At 39.8% G+C, this 8975-nt stretch overlaps 1 long non-coding RNA gene across 1 annotated transcript; it reads left to right on the plus strand.

Annotated features, from left to right (window-relative positions):
- Positions 1-7488: 7488 nt before the first annotated feature.
- On the plus strand, positions 7489-7968 carry LOC127135316 (uncharacterized). The gene is made up of 3 exons (XR_007808510.1): positions 7489-7549; positions 7630-7723; positions 7820-7968. It is a non-coding gene; the product is annotated as an uncharacterized LOC127135316 (long non-coding RNA).
- The last annotated feature ends 1007 nt before the right edge of the window (positions 7969-8975 follow it).

Here is an 8975-nt window from a genome sequence, read left to right on the forward strand (position 1 = left end):
GAATTGTCTTGGTGGTGCTGAGTTCTGTTGTTGACGAGGTTGTTGATGTTGTGGTTGATACATTGGTTGTTGTTGTATGGGTTGTTGATAAGGTATGGGTACCACGGCAGCGACTTGGCCATATGAAGCCTGTTGCTTCCCCTTATAGCCTCTAGATACAGCATTCGTTTCACCTTCTTTTTTCTTCTGAAAGCCTCCAGAATACTTTTTCGGTGCGCTAGAGGTGGCCACGGCTCCTGAAATCTTTCCATCCCTCAGACCCTTTTCTATACGATCTCCGATTGTGACCAGATGCGCAAAATCGGATGCCGCACTACTCACCAATCTATCAAAGAATGGGTCCTTCAGCGTGTCCACAAATATTCCGGTCATTTCCTTCTCAGACAATGGTGGCTCTACCTGAGCAGCCAACTCTCTCCATCGCTGGGCGTATTCTTTAAAGGACTCATTTTCTTTCATTGCCATGCCTTGCAACTGCATTCGGTCAGGTGCCATATCCAAATTATACTTGTACTGACGGAGAAATGCATCAGCCAAATCTTCCCAGCTTTGAATCCGCCCTTGCTCTAAACTCATATACCATCTCAGAGATGCTCCACTCAAACTATCTTGGAAACAGTGTATAAGCAGTTTGTCATTTTCGGTATGAGCAGCCATTTTCCTGAAGTACATCACTAGGTGACTTCTTGGGCAAGTCTGGCCTTGGTATTTTTCGAAATCAGGAGTTTTAAATTTAGCCGGAATGACTAAATTTGATACCAAGCGCATGTTCATGTTAGAGGCACCGAAGATATTATTCCCTTCGATAGCCTTGACCTTCTTTTCCAAGGCACGAAGCCTATCTGCAGATGGGTCTGGAAGTGTCTTAGGCTTCGGATGATCAGGCACATAGAAAGCTTCGTATGGGTCATCGCCTATTTCGGACCCATAATGAGCAGGCGCCTCAGAAGGCTCTGCACGATCCCCCTCTCCTTTGCTTCCTATTGGTATGTGAACCAGACTCTTCTTGGCATGGACATAGCCCTCATCTGGGTGGACCAAACTTGATGGGTTATCATTCCTTCTAGCCTCATCTTCTACATCCGCAACCCTCTCTCTCTGGGCGATGGCGAGCATTGTTTCTAGCAGTTGATCCATCTTCTCTTGGATCGTAATGATGTCTGACCTCATGGTAGCTTGGTTAGCCTCCACTTGCTCTAACGTCATCTTGTAATGGCTTCGCGTCTCGTATCGGTGTTGATTAGTCAGCGTTTACTGGTAGATGGTAAAAGGTTGGGTAAGTTTTTTTTATGAAGCGTGATGCATGAGGATGCAAATGTTATGCATATTTTATTTTCAGGGAATTTTCATTACGATTGTAGTTGTATTAAGCATTTAGAGAAAACATAAAGTCAGGAAATAAAAATGAGGATCATCCTCTTCCATTCAAATATTTAAAGTACGGAGTACAAAGGCATAACCGCCCAAATCGATGCAGCTCAAATACTAACTGAATATAAGAAAAACAGAAGAATCACACAGAAGTCTTTCGAGTTATGAGTTCTTCTAATTCAGAGTTGAACCTCTTCACCATCCCCTCACACATCATAACAAAATGGATTACAGCAGGATGTGTGTCATGCTGGTCCAATCCTTCCACTGCCTCTCTCAATCTCCAAGGCATTTCTTGGGTTATCCAATTGCAGAATTGCACCAAACCGTTGAGCTTTGCACGGTACCCATCTTTGTCTGCTTGCAAGAAATTGATAGTTCTCCTAAAGGTATCGTAATCCTCAATGACTTGCTCTCTTTCCCTTAGCCATATCACACTGTCTTGATGGAATGCCTCAAATCTATCTTTCCAATGTTGAGCAACTCCTTTAGCATCTTTTGCTTCTTGGCATTTCTCGGCCCAAGTCGTAGGTGTGATTCGAGAGGCTTCCAGGGCTCTTTCCTTAAGTCGGCGCTCGTGCTCGGCTTGGGTCTCAGCATTATGGAGGGAGATAGTGAGATCTTGTATCTTTGCCTCCAATATCTCTCTAACCTCTTTTTTCTCTTCTGTGGCTCGTAGCCACCACCGCTTATTCTTTAGGCATTCTTTCTCAACCTGTCTCAACTGCTCTTTAAGGGTTTCTAGGCAGTGGTCAGCTTGTTCCATGCCTATTTTCACTTTCTTTCTCTTATGTTCTTCTTTGTCGACCTTTTCCTCAGTTGCTTCAAGTTGGGCCTTCTTCCTCTCTAGTTCCCATTTTATCTCATTTCTCTCATTTGAAACTTGTTGGAAGCTGGCCTGTAGCTCTTCGTTTTCTCGTCCAAGTCTTGCTATAGTAGCTCTTAATGCTTCCACTTCTTCCATGGAGACAGGAATGGGTTCTGGTGATGGAGGTTGAGTTGGAGGATCGAGGATGAATGGCAGTTTGACCTCTTGACTTCTTCTAGTGACCCATTGATGATAGGGTTCTTTATCCCCTATGACACCCTTTCCTTTGTCTTGTCCTCTGAAGCGAACTTTCTCCCAGGCTCGGATAACCCTTCTCAGCATAACAGGATCCTCCATATCATGGAACACAAAACCTTCTAACAACTGGTCATCTGGTTTGTATGTGATAGGATAACCCAATTGCCTTACTGCTAAAGCAGGATTGTAGTTAATGCACCCTTTTGACCCTATTAGCGGTACATTCGAGAATTCTCCACAGCTAGTAATTGTGTCTCCCACATTCAAGCCATAAGGATACCAAATAATGGTATTTTCAGTGAGTCCTACCAGCTTTTGAGACCACTCATATCCATCCATACTTTCAATTGTATCAACCTCTTTGAACACATGAGAGACAAGCCATTGGTAAAGGAGTGGTATGCAACATAACATCAGTCCTCCCCTCTTCTCAAAGCGTAGGTGCAAGGTGTGATAAACATCTGCCAAGAGTGCGGGTACCGGATCTTCGTTCTTGACCTTGACGGCCCAAAAGACGCTAATAGCTGCTACATCAACTAACTTCTCCATGTTAGGAAATAACACCAATCCAAAAATAAGTAAAGCCATAATAGTATCATGGGCTTCCCACTTTTGGGCTTTGGCAAAGCTTTGAGCAGTTTTCTCCAGGTACTCTTGTGGAATCCCTTGCACCTTTCCCCAAATTTTGATGTTAGGGGTTAGATCTTTGACTGGGATGTCTAGTACTTTTGCCAACTCTTCGGATTCAGGGATTTGACCTAACCCTTTGTATGGTCCCTTCTTTTGCTTAGGAGAGTCCAATATTCTTCCAAATTCTTCCAAAGTCGGGGCCAACTGGAAATCTTTAAAGAGGAAACTTCTGAGTGGTGGATCATAAAACTGGGCTAGTGCAGTAATAGCATCCTTTTGTACTGGTACAGACAACAACTGTAGAATCTTCCCATATTTGAGTGTGAATGCGTCTCGACGGATGTTAGTCAACCCATCTCTGAATGCAATGAACTTCTTCACACATGGTACCTTAGCTTTGATTTGGAATGTTTTCTTCTTTTCTGACTCCATTTGTTCTTGAATGCTTAATTAACTGAAAGTTTTGAAATTCCCTGAGAATAAAAAGTGTGTAAATGATTTTGCTATGCTCATAATGAATGCAACGTGATGTTTATGCAATGACAGGGATCCAGGTTTCACATCTATCACAAGGTTCAACTTAACAACGGTTCTATGTCTTTTACCCCACACAACAAGGGTTGCTCTAAGGTTATCCATTTTCATGATAAGAACTTAGAGTCATGGACTAAGTTCAGTCTTCCATCGCAATAATGGGCTAGCCACATTGAAATGGAAGTCCTGAATCAGTCTATTCTAAGTGGGATCCTCGTATTGTACGAACAGGGTGTACACCCTTCGGTTCAATACTACACGATCGCCAATCATGAAGACGGACTTCAGTTTAAGATGAGGTTCCCAGAGTCATTGACCATGTTCAACGTTTCCTCGCAATAATGGGCTAGCCATATTATGATGGAAATTCTGAACAGATCTACTCTAGGTGGAGTTCTCGTATTGTCCCAATGAGGTGTACACCCCCCGGTTCAATACTACACAACTCCGGGTTCTAAGTTCTTCTCAAAGCTCGGGTACGGAGCTTATCTCACAACATATGCCAAGTACCATAGATCACCCAACACAATAGCAGAATAAATTATATAACATAAATAATACATCAAGATATACAAAAGCAAATGAAAGCGATATTCTAACATTCATAGCAAATTGACTAAGTTAGGTTTGACTCTCTCTAGCTTGGAGCAGTTAAATCTCCCCAGCAGAGTCGCCATCTGTCGCATCTCGAAAAATACGATTCCTCGCGATGGTCGCGGAAAAAATTTAGTTCGAACAGAGTCGCCACCGAACTTTATTTATCCCAATGAAGGAATAGGAAAATATCGATAAAACCTTTTAGAAAACAGAATAATGGTCATCGCAACCATATTCGGGTTCGGGAGTCGATTACGTAAGGGGAAGGTATTAGCACCCCTCACGTCCGTTGTACTCAACGGGAACCTTTTAGTCTAATTTTCTATTTGAATGTTAGTTAAATGTTGTTTGCTTTCTTCTAGTAATTAGAGTTGATAATAGAGATGGGTGAAGACCTCAGGAGGGGGAAATGGGAGGTTTTTTATTAGTGTGCTCGCCAAGATTTCGCAATCTCGTGCCTACGTATCCTTATGGTGCAATAAGGAAATCAGAGCATTCGTAGTTCGGGCAACTACGGTTTTTTGTTGGTGTCTTTTAATGAACAACTGTGTAGATCGCGTTCTAAAGGCTAAACGCTGGCTTGTTTTCTCTCGGCGGAGGTTTAAGCATTGGTTTGTTATGCGCATTAGAAAGGATTAACAGTGTTCTTTTGAAAAGAAATTTTAAGTTGTTGGTCGCACGGGGGCGAGGAATTGAGTTTGATTTGTGAAGGTGTTTTGAATTTATTCGATTGTGTTTTAATTTGATGACGAAGATTCGAGCAATGTGGCGTACGCCAATTATTCGAATAATCGAGAGATAATAAAGCGGAAGCTTACTATTCTCCTTTTCATTCAAAATTAATTATTAAAAATAAGGCTTTTAGAATTAATAAATAATTTGGAGGAGTGATATTAATCTTATGGAATTTTTAGGGTTTAAATTGAATGACGAAGATCCGAGCAATATGGCGTACGCCAATTATTCGAATAATCGAGAGATAATGAAGCGGATGCTCACTAATCTCCTTTTCATTCAAGATTAATTTTAAAATAATACTTTTAGGATTTGTAATTAATCGAGGGAGTAATTTTAGTTAAGGAGTTTTGGGGTTTTAATTAAATGACAAAAATTCGAGCAATATGGCGTACGCCAATTATCCGAATAATCGAGAGATAATAAAGCGGATGCTCACTAATCTCCTTTTCATTCAAGATTAATTTAAATAGTGTTTTTAGAATTTTGTAATTAATTTGAGAAAATAATCTTAATTTTATAGAGTTTTTTAAGGTTTTAATTAAATGACGACAATTCGAGCAATATGGCGTACGCCAATTATTCGAATAGTCGAGAGGTAGTAAAGCGGAAGCTTACTATTCTCCTTTTCATTCAAAATTAAATTATTAAATAATTTTAAGAGAATATTAGAATAATTAAATTGGGAAAATGATTTTAATTTTATAGAGTTTTTTAAGGTTTTAATTAAATGACGACAATTCGAGCAATATGGCGTACGCCAATTATTCGAATAGTCGAGAGGTAGTAAAGCGGAAGCTTACTATTCTCCTTTTCATTCAAAATTAAATTATTAAATAATTTTAAGAGAATATTAGAATAATTAAATTGGGAAAATGATTTTAATTTTATAGAGTTTTTTAAGGTTTTAATTAAATGACGACAATTCGAGCAATATGGCGTACGCCAATTATTCGAATAGTCGAGAGGTAGTAAAGCGGAAGCTTACTATTCTCCTTTTCATTCAAAATTAAATTATTAAATAATTTTAAGAGGGTATTATTTAAGTATGGTGAATTAGGGTTAATGTGTCTGGATAAAGCCTATGTGGTATTAGATCGAGATTGACCTTTTTTTTAGGAAAAGAAATACTTATTAATACTAATATTTAATCTCCTATTTAATTAATATTCCAACGAAATAAACAAAGATATGAATTAAAATAAATAATAATCAATAATCAAACTAAATAATATTTCTACTATCTTTAATTAATCATAGTTGTTTTAATCTTCTTTATAAAAAATAATACCTAAACCAAATAGGATAAATCAGGATGTATGAGTAATAAGGAGGGGGTGAAGCCCCAAAACACCAAACTGTAGAGGCCCAACAGAGTTCTAAACTAAGAGGGAGTCCGAGTTGGCCCTAAGGCCCGCAACTTTCCTACACCAAAAACAATCAACCGGCAAAAAAAAGAGTGGGCCTTAAGCCCAATCTTAACAATCTGTCTAGAAGCATGAGGAAGGCGAGGAGCGTCGGTTGAGTGACCGTTTGGTCTTTCCCAAATAAAAACGCACGCGTGCCTCCTTGAGAATTGCCAACCTTCGCTAATATCCATTAATTTGCCAACTGTTCTCATTAATTAAACATAAAACCAAAAAATAACACTGCTGAAGGATCAGTCTTAAAGCGTAAAAACCAAAAGGGACGACACGTTTCGTCTTCTTCACTCGGCCTCTCGTGGATGCTAAACCATAAAAGGTCATTTCCCTGAACCTTCAATAAAAATCCCCAAAACAAAACTCTAATCTAAGCCTTAAACCTAAATCTAACGAGTAACCGCACATTCGTATGCCACAGATTCAAACACATGCAAGCAAACTCTAAAGATTCATGATTCAACCACAACAGGCAAACAGCTCACAATGGTATGATAAACAAGAAGATATACAAACAGAAATATGCAGATCAACAAAGGGGGAAAGTAACATAAAGCCCGCCGGAAAATGGATTTTCCGACGAGCTTACCGGCGATGTAACCGACCTCGAGGTATTTTGACTTCTTCTCCTTTTCTTCCTTCTGAACTTTGGATCCTCCTCTTCTACGCTTCCTCTCCTCTTCCGTTCTTCTTTATGATTTGGATTTGCTTTGGTTTTGACAGGGGTCTAGCTCGAGCTTGTTGAGCTTCGATGTGAAGATCTCAACAAGTTCACAACGGAGCTTTTTAAACTAGGGTTTGGGATTGATTTCTCCAGAGTAACGTTGCAAAAATCCGGATCCCTACTTCATCCCTGGAGGTCCTTATTTATAGCATTTTTGATGTACGAGGTTTTGAATTCCTCTCTCATGAGCTTGGCAAGTTAGTGGGAGAATCATTCCGTTAGGTAGCAGAATTTCTCAGAGTTAGTGGTGCTTCAAATCGGTGTGGTCCCTCAAATGGCAGGATGTGGTTTTGTCTGTAGTGAATCCGTGGTAACCACCTATTTTTTACTTTTCACTGTAGTAATTGTCTATTTTACTTAGCCTTTGCCATTTTTTTTTAGCTCGTGTTCTGATTTTGCAATAGGTTTATGTTGTGATAGATGCATGTTTACAAGGTTTGGAAGATTGACGAGTATGTTTCATCGTGACAGGTATTTTCTTGTATTGATTTTCATGAATCCTTAAACTTTGCCAATTCTATGCCTGACTTCAATGTGCCATGGCTTTGCAGGTTTTGTCATGCTATCATGCTATCTTGAATGCTGACTGCTGGATTGGTTTCTCTCACATATCTTAGGACATGTTTGGTTTTGGTTGAAGGATGGGTAGGCCATTAGAATTTATGCGTTTGGTGTTGGTCTGAGCATGGTATTAGTTAGGTTAAATGTTGGTTTGATGCAGGTTTTTTTAAATAATGACAGGTAGGTAGATGGCATAGTTATGTGATGGATAGACTTGCATCATGAGTTTGGCATGTGGTTGTGCATTATTGGCTGTTGTAAAGATTGAAGTCATGGTGATGGTGAATTCATGATGCTTGGTATCACTTTGTTGTTGTAGTGATTCCGGGCTGGTGTATAGCGGCAGCATTTTGTCCTGTTCGGCCTGTTCGGCCTTAGGTACGTTATGCGTCGTGCATCTTGGTATCATGGTGTAATTATGCTGAATCTGCTTTACGTCACCGCGTGGCTCTTATGGTATTAAAAATGTATTGCAGGTTGCTTCTTTATAGGTCATATACCAGTCAATTTCATGAAGTGGCTCGTGCATAATTAACAAGTTAAGGTATCAAAGTCCATTCTTAGGATGCTTTTTATGTACAAACTTGAAAATAACTTGTTCTTCATTTGTTTATTGTTCTACTCCTGGTATGGCTGTTATGAAATTATTCGAGCGTTGCAAGATGTATGGTTGGTGATTTTGTAAGGAGGCATTTGTGTTATGCAGGTACAGGGATAATTTAGAAAACCATTTTCTTGCCTGGAAATAGCATTAGATCAAACACATACCATAGCTGTCAACACACATTATCAAGCTTGGAGATCACTTCTTGTAATACGGTCGGTCTGTTCGTGCACGGGACTTAAGTGTGGTTTGTGTTTTGGTGAGGTAAGCTGCACTTGGTTCATTTTTGGATTGTGGAGGTATTCACTCAACTTATGTTATGTCATGGTTTTATCTGGTCATGGATAACTTGGTGTAGTGATAATGATATCATGCTAGGCGTTCTTTGCCGGTTCAATATAACACAATGAGTTTGGCCAAGGCTTGGAGAAAAAGATGCAAAGCCAATTATCCTGAACTCGGGTGATGAAACATGGACAATTGAGGTTTTGCTGTAGGTTGAACATGGCTGCAACTTGCCGCAACCACGGCATCATTATTCACAGTTGGCTTGGTTTTGCAGTTTGGACTTGGACGACTTGGCTAGTGGCGTTCCGAATTTGTACTGCATTAAATCACCAGTTTGTTGTGCTCTGGAACTTCTTGAGCTTTCTGTAATTACTTAGGCTTTTTATTTGGAATGCTGAGTTTTGAGTAGTTTGTAGCCTTATGTCTGCTGCGTTCATGGCTTTC

Source organism: Lathyrus oleraceus, chromosome 4 (genome assembly GCF_024323335.1).
Source record: "Lathyrus oleraceus cultivar Zhongwan6 chromosome 4, CAAS_Psat_ZW6_1.0, whole genome shotgun sequence".
Taxonomy (NCBI): Eukaryota; Viridiplantae; Streptophyta; class Magnoliopsida; order Fabales; family Fabaceae; genus Lathyrus; species Lathyrus oleraceus.